This window comes from Strongylocentrotus purpuratus, unplaced genomic scaffold, assembly GCF_000002235.5.
Source record: "Strongylocentrotus purpuratus isolate Spur 01 unplaced genomic scaffold, Spur_5.0 spur5_scaffold_6, whole genome shotgun sequence".
Classification (NCBI taxonomy): Eukaryota; Metazoa; Echinodermata; class Echinoidea; order Camarodonta; family Strongylocentrotidae; genus Strongylocentrotus; species Strongylocentrotus purpuratus.
This window is the reverse complement of record NW_022145612.1, coordinates 25288133-25305796: the sequence shown is the minus strand read 5'-3', so window position 1 is coordinate 25305796 and position 17664 is coordinate 25288133. Positions and strand designations below refer to the sequence as shown.

The following is a 17664-nucleotide window of genomic DNA, read 5'->3' as shown; positions in this document are numbered from 1 at the left end:
AAGATTATGTAGTAAATAATACTTTGAAGTTTTGGAACGATCAAAATGAAAAGACATTGATTGAATATTTTTTTGAAAATCACATACACTATACGTTCAAAAATGGGTATATATTATAGGACTATACACCCTTGGCATGTAAGTTTGATCCCTACTTTTCAGCGATTGCTCGTCAAAATTAGGAGGGTTATTTATTATTAAAGAGCAATCATTTTCAGAGATTATCCTGCTGGGATATTATTTCATCTAAAGTGACATACAAGTATTACTGAGAAAGCTCACAATTTTTTTTTACCATCGTTACAACTCAACCTTTGCGGTCGGGTGTTGTTTATTCCCTCAATTTAGGGTATCTCTTAAAGGTACTATGTCCCTTTTGCAGCCAACCTCAAATTCTGTAGAACTTTGCAGGAATTATGAATGTGTCATGTATGTCCTATCTGTGAAATTTAAATGTTAGCAGTGTCCTCATATTCAAATTATGCAAGGAAACCCGTTTACTTGCTAGACTTCACTGTTAGACACTATTGAGTGACTGACTTGCTTTTTTTTCTTCTTTGGTAATAACATACATAAAGAGTTGTAAAGGGTACATGAGCATTTGTCTACATAAATAAACCACTTCTTGTGATGGCCAAGATTAAACCGATTAAATCTTTGCGCAGCATAAAACGTATGACCATTCGGTACAATTGTCTGAAAATCAAGACTATTACTTTTGGGCTCTATAGCCCTAAAGTCGATTTGACAACTAATAGTCGTTATTTTCCCACTTGAAGACATTTTCAAGCCCCACCTTTTTTAGGGAAGTTCTAAATTAGTATTATCTTTCAAATGCAGTTGGAATTTAACTTTTTCATTTTTTTGGCCTGCAAATGGGACATAGTACCTTTAAAGGGATAGTTGAGTTCTGTTGCAGAGGGCGCTACACAAAATATTTTTTTGTGAGATAATGAAAAACTGAGTGTCAAATTTGAAAGAACATACAATTTAAATGACAAAATCGGTTCAGAGACAGCTGAAATATCCATAAATATAATGATTTCTAATACACCACAAATATTAGATAATTTGAAAAAGCCGTTGAAAAAAACGAAATAGCGCCTTTTACGTCGTATTTCAGCCAATGCCGATGTTGGCTTATATTACGCACAATCAGCCGGCCCATGTATTGTTATTTTTAATTAAAGTGGAGGAAAGAATTAGAGCTGAATTGGTATGATCGTATTGCCTAAATTTCACACATTTTGGGGTCTAAAATTACCTTCATAACAATTTTAGGTTCTAAAAGGGCACTAGAAATGTCATAGGTAAGAATAAGAGCAATAACCATGCACTGTGAAGGCATTTGCGGTCTGAAAAACAGAATTCAACTATCCCTTTTAATAAGGTGTAGCCGTTTGAACTGGTTTTTCATAATTGCATTAGCTGAATGCTCCATACCTGCAGGAAACAGATTCGTTTTTACCCAATGAAATTATAAAATACTACGTGCTCTCGAACGCCTCAAAACATTTTATTGTCACGGATCATTTTGTACCATCCTCGTTCATACGCTTGGCATAACTATTCTATTTTTGAATAGACTAATTATGCACCGTCAAGAAGAAGAAAACAAGAACAAGAAAGAAAGAAAAAGGAGGAGGAGGAGGAGGAAAAGAAGAAGAAGAAGTTGTTGTTGGTTTAATATGGTGAAATACGATGAAATTGAAAACGAGGAAGAACAACAACGACAACATGGAGAAGGAGGAAAAGGAGAAGACTAGTGAGAGGAAGAGGAGGAAGAAGAAGATTTTGATGAAAATGAAAACTAGGAAGAACAACAACGACAACATGGAGGAGGAGGAGAAGGAGAAGTAAGATGAAGAGGAGGAAGAAGAAGAAGAATTTGATGAAAATGAAAACGAGGAAGAACAACAACGACAACGTGGAGGAGAAGTGAGAGGAAGAGGAGGAGGAAGAAGAAGAAGAAGAAGTTGTTGTAATTGGTACGGTCGTAACGAAGCGAATAGGAGAGCCTGGAACCAGAAATAGCTGGTACCGGACGACGTTGTTGATATAAAGGTCTTGTTTTCTGTTTCGAATCGCAAATGTCCAAAGAAAGAAGGAAGAAGGAGGAGGAGGAGGAGGAGGAGGAGGTGGAATTTGATGAAAATGAAAACGAGGAAGAACAACAACGACAACATGGAGGAGAAGGAGAAGTGAGAGGAAGAGGAGGAGAAAGAAGAAGAAGTTGTTGTTGGTTTAATCCGGTCGTAACGCAGCGAATAGGAGAGCCTGGAACCAGAAATAGCTGGTACCGGACGAAGTTGTTGATATAAAGGTCTTGTTTTCTGTTTCGAATCGCAAATGCCTAGCTTTAGAGCAAACACTTCACCCCTTGGATAAAGAAAGTATATATTGACATATTCGTGTAGCAAGTACATAATATTGTGAGGACGTAAATATACCAGTCGTGGCACGACCCTACGAACACGCTTTCTGATTTGTAGTATCGTATAGTACAGGTCCATCATGTCATTGCTGATATAATACTCAGTTGGTAAATGATATCGACATCATTCATACAAGTTCACATGCATCAGTGTGTATAGGATGAAGACTGAAGTTACAGAGATTAACAACTCACTGTCACCCGTGTCATACGGGAGATAAGACAGCAACGAACTCATTACTAGAAGGCGGCCATAGAGATACATTTGTACAGCTAAACCGTGTTACGGTAGCAGTGGCAACGAAGTCTTAACTTGAGAAGGTGTAATAACTCCTTGGTTCAACGCGTGGTTGAAAAACTTGAGTTAAGTTTTTAAAACTCCGCGGTAAGTTAATCACGATTTTTGATCAATTGAGACGTGGTATATTGCTCAGTATGATATTGTGAGCATTGTGATCAGGAGTATTTTTCGGGAACATATTTCACTCTCGCTCTACAGAATGGTTGCGGACTTGCGGTACATGCACGGAACAGCACGTGATCATCCGTGTTTTTAACTAAACATCGTGACCAGATATCTCTTATCGACTGGACTCTCTCCGTGTACAGCATATACTTAAAGGCCAAGTCCACTCCAAAAATAAGGTACATGTATTTATAATAGAAGTAGACAAATCAGACAAACCAATCGAAAAAAAGTTTGAGCAAAATCGGATAACTAATAAGAAAGTTATGAATTTGTAATGACATGTATTTATAATAGAAGTAGACAAATCAGACAAACCAATCGAAAAAAAGTTTGAGCAAAATCGGATAACTAATAAGAAAGTTATGAATTTGTAATGACATGCAAAACTTTGAAAATCACAAGACAAATTGGCAACTCACTCATGAGTCTGTGAGGTCATTGCCTCACTATCCACTAATTGTTTTTTTTTTATAGCGATATTGCAAATTTCCCATTTTACCCCTAAGAATCTTATTCCTCACACAAGCATCCGAGTTATATTTATTGTAATATGTTTTTGCGTGGATGCAAAAACATATCCACGCAAAAACATATTATTATAAATAGAGTTATTTTTTTCAGTTAAATCATGAAAAATGTGAACTTTGATAAAATATTTAACATAAGAATCAATTATCGTGAATATAACTATATTAAAAAAATAGTATAACTTCTTCAAAGTTCATAAAAGATTTTGTGAAAAATCATGCACGCAATATGATACAAGTCAGAAGAAGTCGGTCATTCACTCAATAGTGTCTGACAGTGAAGTCTAAAGAGTAGAGAGGTTTCCTTGCATAATTTGAATATTAGGACACTGCTAACGTTTAAATTTCACAGATTTCACAGGACATACGTGACATGTTCATAATTCCAGCAACGCTCTACAGAATTTGATGTTGGCTGCAACTGGGACATCCACATATCTTAGGGTTTTTGTTCTATTATTTTAGTACAGAAAAAAAATTACAGGACAATATTTTCTGGACTATACGGAGAAAAATTCTCTTTTCCTTATTTAAAATTGACCATCGTAAAAGTTTCATTGACGTTATCCACGTGCTGTATACTGCATTCTTACCATTTTGGATGGACAGTTATGTTGTTGGTTCATCCTTTTTGACAGGCTAAACTCCGCTCTCCTTTGCTCACATAAATAAATTAACGCTATATAGCACTCACTGCCTGGAAGATGCATACATGGTGTGCATGATGATAAATCACCTCATTAGGATTATCTTACATCCGTGTATGAATATGATATTCAAAGACAAGCCGTATAGCTCGTTTGGTATTCATTCCACAGTTTGATCTGCAAACTGTAACAAATTAACGTGATACTTACATGTAGCATGTATGTATATCAATGTGTATAGTAATCATATGTCTAATTTAAAATTGACAAAATTATGGTCTTGACAATTACTTCTTACTACTGATGACAAACGCTTCATTCTTCAGGGGCATCATAATTATAATGCTGAATAGGCTTTATAAAGGAATTAAACAAACCCCTCTCCCTGTATTTACATTTCGAAAATAGATTACCCTTTTCATTAAAAATGAATGAAACAAGCTACTCCGTTAAAAATCCCAATATCCAATTTCCCAGTAGTTATGAGTTTGTTATTTCCGATGCAGCTAGATGTAGGATGTATGTTTGGTCCTTGATATCTGTTTGTTTAGTTCCTTCCTTCCTGCTTCGTGATAGCAGACCTAGAATATTCGAGTATTACTGGTTATTTTTTGAAGTGTATATAGGATATGGAGAAAACATGATGATACCAGGAAATAACACTGATACAATATCTGCCCATTATTTTAAAATGCACTTGTAAAGCATAGTCTTTTAGAGTCATTCCTTGTGTATTAACATCGCTTTTCTTCAGGTTATCTTCGTACTACCGGGAAAACATAAATTCTTCGCATTATTTTACAATGTATCGGTAAGCTTTATAGTCTTTTTGCTGGTATACTGGACATAATAATTTAAATCGCTTTTAACCAGGTTTTCTTCATAATTTCTTGTTCGCTTCAGGCGATTGATGCGAGGAATGCCCAAACTTTCACCAGTCTTATGGAGTAGTACGAACTAAATCGTTCAAGAGAACTTCTCTTTCGAGAGGATCTGTGCTAAGAGAACCCGTGTTCTTCCAAGTCAAAGTTTAAAATATCTTTGATAAAATAATATAATTATCGAAGTGATGTTATAACTCTCCGCATATCCTGTCGGTTTACCGATTTATTTTGTGTTTTACTTTTAGTCGATTTAATGTCTATTTTATGATGTATCTCTAAACGATATACCGTGTGAGTAAACAAAAAGTTTACACCTAGAAAATTGCTAATTATTTTTAAAATCATCCATGAACAGTAAATTATTATACATCTTATGAAACAGTGTTTTATTCCGAATCATTTGGTACCATTTTTGTGTGGTATGTGTTCACGCTTGGATGAACAGGTGGCATTGTTTGCGAGAGTGCAAAAATCGACAATGCAATGTTTTATTTGATAAGGGCCGTGTTATTTTTTGACTGCTATATGTCTAATAATGATTTAAGTTACCTTAACAGCGCTCTCGATTGAACACTCTCAAAACCACATATTTATGAATTCAGTATTTCGCAGGGATATACAAGTACATTCTATTCAATGCAGAAAAAAGGATATAGCCTAGTAATAGTATAGAATAAAAAAAAGCAAAACCATGATTTGTTTTATGAGGAGTATGTCAGCCCACCACTCCAAGTACTAGTGTCAATTTCCAGCTATCAAGTTCAATATTTTGTCGTTTTCATTTCCATCTCCTTAACCTACTTTCGTTCTGACTTGCATCGATTGTAAACGGGACCACTGAATACTAGGTCGCGTGTGTGAAGTGGTGAGGTAGTTCTGCATCAAATTTCATGAATGCGTATTATAGCCATGGGTGTTTTCACGAAGTGACGGTAGTGAGGAAAATCGTCACGCAAAGTGAATGCAATTTTTTTTTCACTACCGTCACTTCGTGAAAACAGCGACGGGGTAGTGCTTGGAGAGAAATGTCCATTGGTGAACGTTATTTATTATTCCAAAAAAGCATTCATCACCATCTATGCCAACCAGAGTATCAGACTGTGTTTAATTTATACATGGTGTCTTGGTAAAGTCAACCACTGTGGTGAAAATATACAATAGGCCATTTTCGTAATGTAACAACATTTAATGCATATCACGTCTTTGTAAAGTGCCTCGGTACGTATTATGTCACTCACCTGTCACGAATAATTGTCTTTCAATAATCAGAATGCAAATTGCATATAATAACGTGTTGTTAGGTAGGTATAATAAGCTATAATTTTTGTTATTCCTATAAAAAAATATAATGCAATTATTCATAACAGGTGAACAAAATAATTCGTTTCGATGCTCTTCACATTGACATAACTATTATTTATTCAATTTGAATACATTACGAAAATGGTCTATTGTAAGGTGAGGTGTATGACCAGGGCCACGTCTTATACAGTGAACAATATACACGGGGGCTCGGGTCGAATTAGCCCCCGAAATGCCTCAAAGAGCCCTCGAAAATCAGAAAAGAGCCCCTGTAAATATTGCATTGAGTTCAATGCAAAACAAATTTTAGAATGTTATTTTCATGCAGGCAAGCTTGAAAACTAGCCCCCTAAAAATAAATATTTTTTTTTTCCCTGGGACTCTTATACAAACTTACGATTGATGAAAATCAATCGTAAGTTTGCAGTCTTCTGTCTCGTATGTACATAGTTGCGATTGGATTCAATCACAAATAAGTTGCGTCTGATATCAACTCTTTATAAGACGGGGCCCTGAACTCCAAAAGTGCTTAGCCTAATGCTACAGTCACAAAGGTTCGTACGAACGTTAATTTTGTACGAATCTCCCTGTTTTTCAATTGTCTTTCCAAATTTCCATTGTCTGAAAATCGTTCGTACGGCGTTCGTAGCAGTTCGTAATGGCATTTGTGACCTTGAGTTGTAGATTTACATGTAAAATAATTGCAACCAATTCCAGCACTGCATTATGGTTTACCACTGTTGACACTTGATTATTATTCGTTTAAGTAAGTTTTAAACCTTTTCTCCCTTCTTTTCCCCTTTATTCCTCTTTTTACCTTTCAGATTACTACGCGATGGTCCTGTAACTAGATGTTAAATCCAGCTAGCTGTAGAAAGTGCGATGACTGGTTGGCCAAGCTATGAGATAACCTTAGACAGTGGCTAATGATAACAACTCTATTCGTATCTCTCGTATGGAGGTGAGTGTATCTTCAGACGTCAACAAAATTATAGTAAACCACGCTCTGATTGGGAACTTTTTAATTTCGGACCAAGAGCTATGGGGCGGTGGGGGGGGGGGGGGGGGCCTGGGGCTGCCCCTCCCCAAGAAGTGTGAAAATGTCAATACTCGGGTAATCGTTTACGTCATTTAGGCAGGGAGATGAACATTACAATTTTCTCGTATCTTTAGTATATTGTTGACGAAATATATGCTTACCTTAATAAAGTTATTTTTGTGTTGCTCGCAGGTGGTAGAATTTTGAAATGTCTGTAGTGGAGTGTATCTCACAGTCTTGCTTATTACTATGATAATATTTTTTTTAATATTGATATTCCATGATAGCGTGTAAATACAGTGACATGCATGACCCTCACGCTGTATCAAAACAGCATGACTATATGTAACGTAGTGACATTGCTGTATACTGTATTATTGTTTCCACCACCTCTATCGAGGGAATTCTCCGGATGTTTCTGATCTCTGTAAACAATATTGTGGCTTATACCTGGGCTGGTGATATCCGAAGAAACTTCAATCCATCACCCTCCTTTTATGCCCCTCTATTCTTTTTTGTTTTGTTTTCTTCTTTTTTCTTTCCTTTCCCCCCCCCCCCCTTTTTTTCTTATTTCCTTCTTTTCTTTTCTTAACCAAGTTAACACGAATTTTTTCCTTAGAGTTTAAAGAATCCGGAAAGAGAACCGGGTCAATGATCTAGATTTTAAGCCATCTTTGTCGGCCTTGACTACAGAGCGCAATCATGGAATACAGACTGTCCAGTTATAGTAGACCATATTAATAGCATGTTTTCTATACGTCTCACTCTCTCCCTCCCTCGTCTGCTCTGGAATGAGTCACGAGCTAGGAGAAATCAAAACTTCTCTTACTTCCCTCCTTCCTATTCCTCTCCTATAGCCCGTTATTTGTTAAACCTCTGTAACCTCCACCATTACACTCCGGGTGCCTTGCAATAGAACCCTTCATGGTCAGTCAGGTCGGCTGAGAGCATGCATGGCGTCGTAGATGGTCAAGTGACTGGAGGTTACTATTCCCTGAGTGGCATCAATATTTACCTATAGTTGAATATTGTCTTATGGAAAATTCGATGAGAGATGATCCTTCTATGTAAGTTAAGACTTAGTGATATTTTAAGATGGCATTGTTTTTTTATAGAGATCCATGTGCTCTTGGTAATTTTTAAAGTAAAATATGCATGTCATATCATATTGTTCTGTACATAAAATGACATGAACGTTGCATGGAATTTCCTTTTTTTTGGGGGGGGGAGGGGGGGGGAGATATCTGGAAAGATTCACCATGCACGACTTTATATGAAGTTCTTCTTAAAGTAATTTTCGATAATTGAGAACGATTTCTCAGTCAGATATCCCTTCATCTCTGACACAATAATTATAACAAATTTCGGCGAAGTTGCCCTGACGATACATCGATAGAATGAATAGTTACAAACTACATTTCACATTCTTGTCTTTCTTATACACAATTAAATAGGAACGCTCTAGTTGAGATGACAACAATAATGAGATAATTATATCAGTTACATTAAGCCTCGGTCACAAATGCCATTACGAAGTGCTACGAACGCCGTACGAACGATTTTCAGACAATGGAAATTCGGAAAGACAATGGAAAAACAGGGAGATTCGTACGAAATTATCGTTCGTACGAACCTTTGTGACCGTAGCATTAAATATATTCAAAGGGCCGTTATGAAGAAAAGCCATTTTATAGGAGCTGTAGTTTCTCATAGTGGCATTTTAAAAATTCTATTGCGACTCTTTTTTAGAGCTCCTCTTCGGATGTTATAATTCAATATAAACCAGCTGATGATGAGAGGAGAGGCGAAATTGTCTTTTCGCCGTCGTTATTAGCGCCTGTCTAAAGGCATTCCCTTTCCTCGTGTATCTACTTGAAACAGAATCTACCCTCGAGCTCGAGTTCATATCCCCCGAATATACCATAACCATGGCAACCTTCTGTGATGGAGGCATCCGCATAGAAGTATCGACGTGAATGCCAGTAGATGTATATTGATTCCGCTGGCTTTTGATGAAAAAATTGTGAAAGTTGTTTGTCCGTGATGGAAGGGGCAAAATGAAAACCGATGGACGTTTGTTTCTCTGCGATTGACTTTTCCAATTTACGCCACATTTCGTTCTTAATTTTGCGAAAGAATTCCGTGAATTGTTTGCCGCGGAGGGAAGGAAAGAAAGGAGTCACTTATTTCACTCGCAGGATCTTCAATAATAATATACTCACCATAAACAAAGGGACAAAAAAGAAAATAGTAATGGATCGATATTGAGTGCCTCCATTATTGAGGGACAAAATATTTCTGAGGCCAACAAGATGCGTTTTGTGGAGGAAGTGAAAACAACTTTATTCCTTACAAGAACCCAGGCAACCTCAAGCAGCAGACAAAAACTAAATCTATACTTGGATGCTTTTGCAAACCATGCATGCGTTCTAAGAAAAGTATAGTGCAGTTCATTTTTCAGTAAGAATCATGAAAATCAGTTACAAATTATGAGATGCTTTACTCACAAATTAATAAATGGGTGAAGAGCCAGAAAGAAAGGACGTAAAATTTGTTGAATTAAATAGGGTTAAAGATGAAGTTGAGTTCTGGTCATGCAGTTATATGAAAGAAACTTTCTGGAAGCAAATTTGGGAAATGTTATGTATGTACGTAAGAGTTGTAGTATACTGTTAGGTTGTTGAATGATCGGAGAATGAAAAGAAGTTGACTTTATCTTGTTGACAGTCACTTGCACTGTACACAGGTGTATATGGGACTACACAAATAATGTGGCTGGCATGAAAGTTTGGTTCAAAGACTTCTTCTATTTCTTGTCCTTATTTCGACTATTGGGCTACATGAAGAACAGTCCTTGTCACGTGATTTTTTTTCTGTGATAGTCTTCCACTTTAACATAAAAGAAAAAAAAAGCTCACTAATCATTTTTCACATTTGACCTTTCCTATAGAACTCATCCTTTTCTTTAACGCCTCTCCTTTTCGTAGAAAATAGTCTTCCCGTCAGTGGATAGCACAACAACTGATAAGCAATGGATGACAAGGTGTTACATTACCCGTGTCTACGCTTCAGCATGCACTTTATTTAACTTATCAACTCCTTGTATTTTCCATCAAGTTCGTTATGTTCTGACGTTAGAAGCTGTGATTCCAGTACCTACACAATACGTGCATTATAACCTCAAAGACTTAGTAGGCCTATAATACTAGGGTTGTTGGTGATTTTGTTCCCCAGTTAAACGGTCCTTCTATATTTATTATCATCAATATAATGATCGATTGGCTTGCCAGTAATAAGTTATGAAATAGGAGAACTGAGGTATTCTATTTTGAGATATTGCTGTGTGCTTCCTAAATATCTACAAGCTCATGCTACATTAATTATTTGTAAAAGATGCATTATTTTGTATACAGTCATGTTTAAGAGTAATACACGCCTGGGAATTATCCCCGTGTCTTCGGTACATACATTCATTTCCAATAACAAATACTTCAAGTCGGCAACGATATTATAGATGCTACCACTTTAAGGTGCTTCTGAAACCTAAAACAAATGCGAGATAACCATATCCAATCTTCCTCAAATTAATCTATTAAGGGGTCGATTGTCTTTGTCCCTCTTTATGCCATGCTAAACACAATTCGTTTTGTTTGGTTGATTTTTTGTGATTTCTTTTTTAAAGGAAAAACGGAGAAAAAGTACAGCTTCGCTTTCAATTGGTGGTTCTAAAGACGGTGAGCAGAGCCGCAAAATGTTGTTCTGGGATAAAATTACTTATTATCGCATGCGTCACAAAATCTCGCATGCATACAGTTGCCATTTTGCAGCTCCTTAATCAAAGGTAGCGATTATCATGTTATCCTTGCGTTCAAAGTCCTGCCCTTTAGCAGAGAGCGAGTAAACCGACACCTCCGTGTTCGCCGTGGTGTTTTTGGCGGGTTTTTGGTGTCACAGTTTATGTCACACCTCGCTTGTTTGAGCAGACGATACGCGCAGTGGGTCCCCATGGAGGATAAGTTACTGCCTCTTGTTGTTATGTAGTAAGATTTCTTTTTGCACCATATCTCATGGGATGCTTTGGCATTTTCGAGCAAACTTGCGAACAAAATAACATCACAGTCATGGCAAACCTTTTTGCTCTGCAGTATCTCAAGAGGAAGACATAATTTTATTGTGAAGATTCTTGTAGCAATTTTCTATAATGATTTAACCTTCGAAAAAATCACTACATTATTCCGTCTTGATGACATCATAGATTTTTTTTAAAAAGCTTCGGAAATAAATATGTGATATAGAGTTATAACAAAATGAACAAACACACAGAGTTCCATACAAAATCAGCTTTTGCCAGTGGTATAGACAGGATAATTAGATTGAAAACAAAATTGTAGTACATAATCAGGAGATTTACAAGATGAAAATAATTTCGCGAGCTCATCACTATTAATGGTCACTAAAAGAGTCTTACAAAACCAGATTCTACACAATTTCTTGTCTGTTGCTTATGTTTGTAGCATTCGGCAATTTGAACTTGATGTATTCCAAGTTGATTATGATGTTTAAATTTCTTTCCGCGAACTTGAAGCTGGCTTGTGTACTTGATAGTCAGTCAGTTAATGCAAGGTTTGATTATCTTGTCTTTTTTCTTCTTCTTCCTGGAATGAATTATTTGTCGATAAATCCTCTTTATTGCTACGATCACCACCCCTTTCTGACACCCGTTAGGTACAGCTATCCGATGTATGTCCACATCTACGAAAGATTACACTCCCTTTAGGCTCCATGCAAGATTGAACGACTCTAGATGATGGGCTTCCATCCTATGACACTAATCTATATTGACAGCATAGCTGGCGGCCATTTTCAAACTCCAAGCACAATGTAATACAAAACTGGCGGCTTTGTCTCCAATTATCCTTCGACTGCAGCAGACATTAACTGGATTCACGGATTGGTGTTTGGCGAATGATTTGCACGGATTGGAAAATAAAAGGATTTTAGTCGTGTCAGGGGCATATACAACATGAAACTTTGATGGGGGATATTACTATCATGGATATAGCGCTCCTCCCCATAAGGATTTAGGTGCTTTTAGTTTGGCTGTTTTGACAGTTTCTTCCGCCCTTTGAGTACTTCAATTTTAACTGACATTGTGTTTTATTGTGATTCTGTAATTAACATGATAATGAAGGACTATCCACAAGAACGTAGAATGTCCATCGCTTTTTTAAAACAACGATGCGTGCAAACTTGAATTCAAGTCAAGATTACTGATTCAGGGAAAAGTGAGGATGCATGAATCATGAACGGGAGATTAAATATTGCATTAAGGGACCCCCCCAAAAAAAACAAACAAACAAACAAACAAACAAAAAAAAGAGAAGAAGACAAGTACGGACCTGTTCACACAAAAATAAATGGCATTTTAGTCCAATATTGTAGTGAGTGGGATAGTGGGACTCGCTGAACCTCGTCGCCTAGATGTCATAGTATAAATCAATAAAGAGGTGTCTCCTCAAGCTTTTAGATGGTTGAATAACGACTCCGGTTAGTCTGGAAAATTGGCTCCCAAATTGACACCAGGAGCACTTTGCATCTCATCACGTATGCGCGGGGACAGGTGCTTCCTGTTAGCTACTTCACTCATCCAGCCTGGTTCCGTCTACGACTACCTAAACGACTACCCCCATTTTAATACTCAATACGAGACGATGTCTCTGCTGAAGCAGATCAACAATATGCACTGTCCATCTTCCGACTGTTGTCTCGTTCTCTGCCATCTCTGAATCCACCTTTTCTCTCTCAATCCATCTTTCTCTCCATTTCTCTTTCTTGTTCTCAATGTCAGTCTCTTTCTCTCCATTTTGTCTGTCTTCTTTCTTTCTATATCGTGCTGCATAATAATTGGCACCTTGAGATGCGATGAAGTAATATTTAACATAACCTAGAAGTTGCATCCCCAGATAGAATAGAGCACCCGGGGGTGTTTCACAAAGATCTCAAGTCAAACTTAACTCTAAGTTGGACTTAAAAATTACGGAGAGCCATTTGTAGCCTCAAAATTAAATATTTCCAAAAGCAAAAATTGAAGTATTTTAGACTTTTAATAAATTCCACATCAAGAACATGAAATTTCCTTGATAATAGAAAATATGAATGATTTGAATCAAAATGTTATGCCTTTTGAAAAAACTTTTATAAAATGTTTTCAATGATGCTAACGGCTTTCCATAATTTTTATGTCCAACTTAGGATCTTTGTGAAACACCCCCGGCAGGTCGCTACCTTTGGCCTCTATGTGTTTGTTTGTTTGTTGTCTATTTTGACATGAGCAAAGTAGAAATTAATGTAACAAAACAAAACAAACATACAGAAATAAACGGATTTTTTTTTTAATGTATACGATCTGTTAGGTTGAAAATGGGCTTGTTTCGAAAACAGTTAGTTTAGTACCAAAATGAGAAAGATCTGTTCACGTAATTATACTAAATACATTTCTAAGGCTTTTCACATGAAAACAACCCCAATAATCAAAGAACAAAAACAAATCGTTGCTCATTGCAGTGAATGACCCCAAATGTTAGCTATCATATCAAATATTTGACCAATTGCTTTTTTCTACTGAAGTGTCAGGATATGGATGTGAAAGTTCACTCACACAGGAAGGAACATGACGACAATGAACTATTACTTAAACAGATGGGTGGTATTCTCAAAAGCGGACTAACTGTAGTCCATGGTTTAATTCTCCGACTAAGTATGGAATACCAAGTGTCCATATGCATATAGTTTTTAATAATTTAATCTTTCACTAAATTAAAATTAAATGTTTTCATTTAAGAAATATTTTGTAATAACATAGTTAATTACAACAACATCACTATGAAATAGTTATGTTATCATGGTAATTTAGGGACCCATCAAAATTATTAAAAACTATATTCATATGGACACTTGGCAATCCATATTTAGTCGGACGATTAAACCATAGACAAAAGTTAGTCCGCTTTCGAGTACTATACCCATGAACTTCATGAACACATTGAAATTCCTAATTTTGTTGTGGCCAATTTGCTACCGAAAATTCAATGAGATTTTGATTGACAACGTCTTAAACAGTACTCATCCATTCTCAATGATACTTCGGAGATGATGTCGTAGTAATATCCCCTAATATTTGCGTAATTTGCACAAGGATCCAACTTAAAATTACCAGGTTATGGTCATTTCTATAAAACGTAGCACCAGTGCATAATCAATGTATATACCCGACGCGTGAACATTACCCGGCAAGCTCTCCAATCAACGTTACAAAAAGTGTGTTAAGAATTAAGATTTATGTAATTTACACAAGTAGTTAGGTATATTTTATGTCTTTAATATCTTTTCAAAGAGACATATTGGCGAAATCGAATCAAATCAAATCAAATATTGTGGAGAATACGGGACACGTGAGGCAATGTTCTTGGATATCCTGAGAATCAATGTTTTGCGTTTGTTGTTTAACTTGAAATAGACTATTTGATGAGCTGAAAATATAGTTCTTATTTTCTTTTAAAACAATGCTCAGTTGTTTCCTACAGTGAATTGCTCTCGTCAAAATGATCGAAATACAACTGCAGAAGCGACAGGTATTATGTATGCTTATTGTACATTGGTGCTAAGCAACGTGCTTTCTTTGTAACATTCGGAGAATGGTACGTCTTACAAAACAGTCATAAATTTGCAAAGTTGTAGCATAAATCCTTGTGAAGTTCACACCGTATTTAGGAGACAACTGAAAATGAGCGACCACTTTCGGAAGAAATATGCTCCCAATAAGCAATAAAGAAAGGGAAAAAATATAAGTGATCCGAAATGTTTATCGAGTCAGGATAACCACTTTCTGTGGGTTGAGTGACAATGAAGATTTATGGCTGTCTCGTATAAGATGTCCCACTTTGAATGATCAATGTTTACATATACCCGTAGAGATTAGCGTAATGTAAAAAGCTTTATCTTGTGACAGCGTGTTTTCCTTTAGATGTGTCCATGGTTTTATCTTCAAGATTGATGGCATGCGTTGCCTTCGTAGTCATCCATTGTGATGATGGGTAAAGAGAGAATTAAGGATGGATGAGAAAGGGACGAAGGTAAATAAGCAGAGAGAGAGAGAGAGAGAGGGGGGGGGGAGGAGGGAGAGAGAGAGGGGACGGAGGGAGAGAGACGGGGGAGGGAGAGACATGGAGACAGAGAAGGAGAAAGCTAGAGGAGAGAACTGGAGAGGGAGGGAGGAGGGAGAGACAGAGTGTGAGGGAGAGAGGCAGGGAGACAGAAAAGGAGAAAGCTAGAGGAGACAACCAGAGAGGGTGGGAGGGAGGAGGGAGAGACAGAGTGTGAGGGAGAGAGGCAGGGAGACAGAGAAGGAGAAAGCTAGAGGAGAGATCCAGAGAGAAAGAGAGAGAGAGAGAGGTGAGAAGAAGAGATAAGGATGATGGAGAGTTCCAGCGGAAAGGTGAAGGTGGAAATTCAACATGTTTAATGCATGAGCTGTATCAAACCTCTCCCGTCAAAAATAATTAAGAAAATAATATATCGAATTAATATTGAAGGATGAGGGAGAACAGTGTTATTCAATGTTATCAATACATTGCATATCCTTTCACATTAGATTAGATTTTAAAACAGTGCTTTTTAAATAGATGTCATTGCCAATTCTTTTAGGATGAGCTGCTTTTTTTTTTTTTTAACTCCCTACATCACATTGATCCCCGTCGCCTGTAGCTGATCAACGCAGTCCATATGCTGGCAGCCATGATTAACGGCTGTAGACAGAATGTAAAAGTAGATCAAATTACATAGGAGCCCGGGTAATGAAGATATTTCACGGTGTTAATCGACCTTTCTGTACGAAAAATAACAGCAAAACAACTTGTAGAATATCCCGCATGTTTTGCACATTGCAAGAAATTTGTTGATTGCACTTTCATTTTTAGAGCGTCCACATCAACACTCAGGGGGGGGGGGGGGGGTCTAAAGGAACTCTTCTTCAATTATAGTGAGCTTTTGTATATAAGGTCTTCGTTTACATTTGCTCCTGGTATTTATTCGTCATTTATTATATACCATGTGCTGGTTATAAGTATCGGCTCTCATGGTGATGTAGATATACAATATAGGCTTACGGTTGCTCCAATCCTCCCCCTCTCTCACATGGTTCAACCTTAAGCCTACTGTATACAATCAACGTGTCTTTTAAAGAGAGGAAACAGGGGCGGATCTAGCTTTTTGCTAAGGGGGGGTTTGACCAAAATAATGACGATGCGGAGCATCGTCCACGAGCCGCGAAGCGGCGAGCCGATTTTTTTTGGGGTGTTTATTTGAACCCCGTAAGGGATGTTTTCCTGGCATCTATTAACACAATGGAGACCATAAAAAGCAGTGCATGATAACGTCTTTTTAAATCAAGTAACAGTTTAATACACAGTTATATCCAGAGTTATCATGTGTTTGGTTAAGTTACCAGATGAGTTGAATATCTTCTCACAATATTTGCACTTGAAAGGGTTTCTCTCCAGCGTGCGTTCTTTTTTTCTTTTTTTCTTTCTTTTTTTTCCTTTTTTTGTTTTTTTTGTTTTTTTGGGCCGCCCAAGGGGGGGGGGGTTTAAACCCCCTAAACCCCCCCCCGTAGATCCGCGCCTGGGAAATAATCATCCTTTTACATACAGGTACCTCTTGAACAATATTTATTGTAACTTTGTTTTTAGTTAAAAGACTGGATTTGTTGATTGCCGTGAGTGTTAAACAACATAGATTGGATTTGTAAATTATTATGATGTCGCAAGATGGTTCACGAGAAAGTAAAACGAACTTACACAAATTGACATTACGGCATTGGAGGCAATTACTCACAAGCAAGTAAATTGTTTGGATATTCTGTAGAATTTGTAAATGGCGAATAGTGCAAATTCGTTCAGTGAGAAATAACAAACCGACACTCTTTTGCGTGGAGGCGAGGGGGAGGGGGAGAGGGGGGGGGGGGGGGTGTTGGTTATTTCCTGATGTTTGTAATTCTCACTCTCTTTCTTTTGTTTGTGTATACATAGAGAAAGTGGGGGGGGGGGGGTGAAGGAGATAGGAGGGGAGGGGATATAGCGAATAGAAAGAGTAAATGCAAATAATGGGCTAGTAGAGAGGATAGCATGACACCGTCATCCGTCTGAGTATAAAGAGGAGCGTCAACCCACCCCCCCCCCCCCCGCCTCTTACAGTCTTGCCCTAAAAAGATAATACAAATAATAGATTTTTTTAAATCAGTCATGCGACAGAGCCTTCTATATTGCTTAATCCCCACCCTATCTACCACTTATCTAGGTCTGTGTT

At 37.3% G+C, this 17664-nt stretch overlaps 1 protein-coding gene across 3 annotated transcripts in view; it reads left to right on the top strand.

The window, feature by feature from the left end:
- The window catches only part of LOC754244 (carbohydrate sulfotransferase 11), a 47079-nt gene that overhangs the window by 17798 nt on the left and 11617 nt on the right, over positions 1 to 17664 (top strand). The window contains exons 1-2 of one of the 3 annotated variants that reach the window (XM_030972505.1): positions 2191 to 2819; positions 7088 to 7224. The gene's annotated coding sequence lies outside the window, so the exon portion shown is untranslated. Of the gene's footprint in view, positions 1 to 2190; positions 2820 to 4695; positions 4889 to 7087; positions 7225 to 17664 lie in introns of those variants that run through there. The other 2 variants (XM_011684255.2, XM_030972504.1) reach the window with 2 other exon arrangements.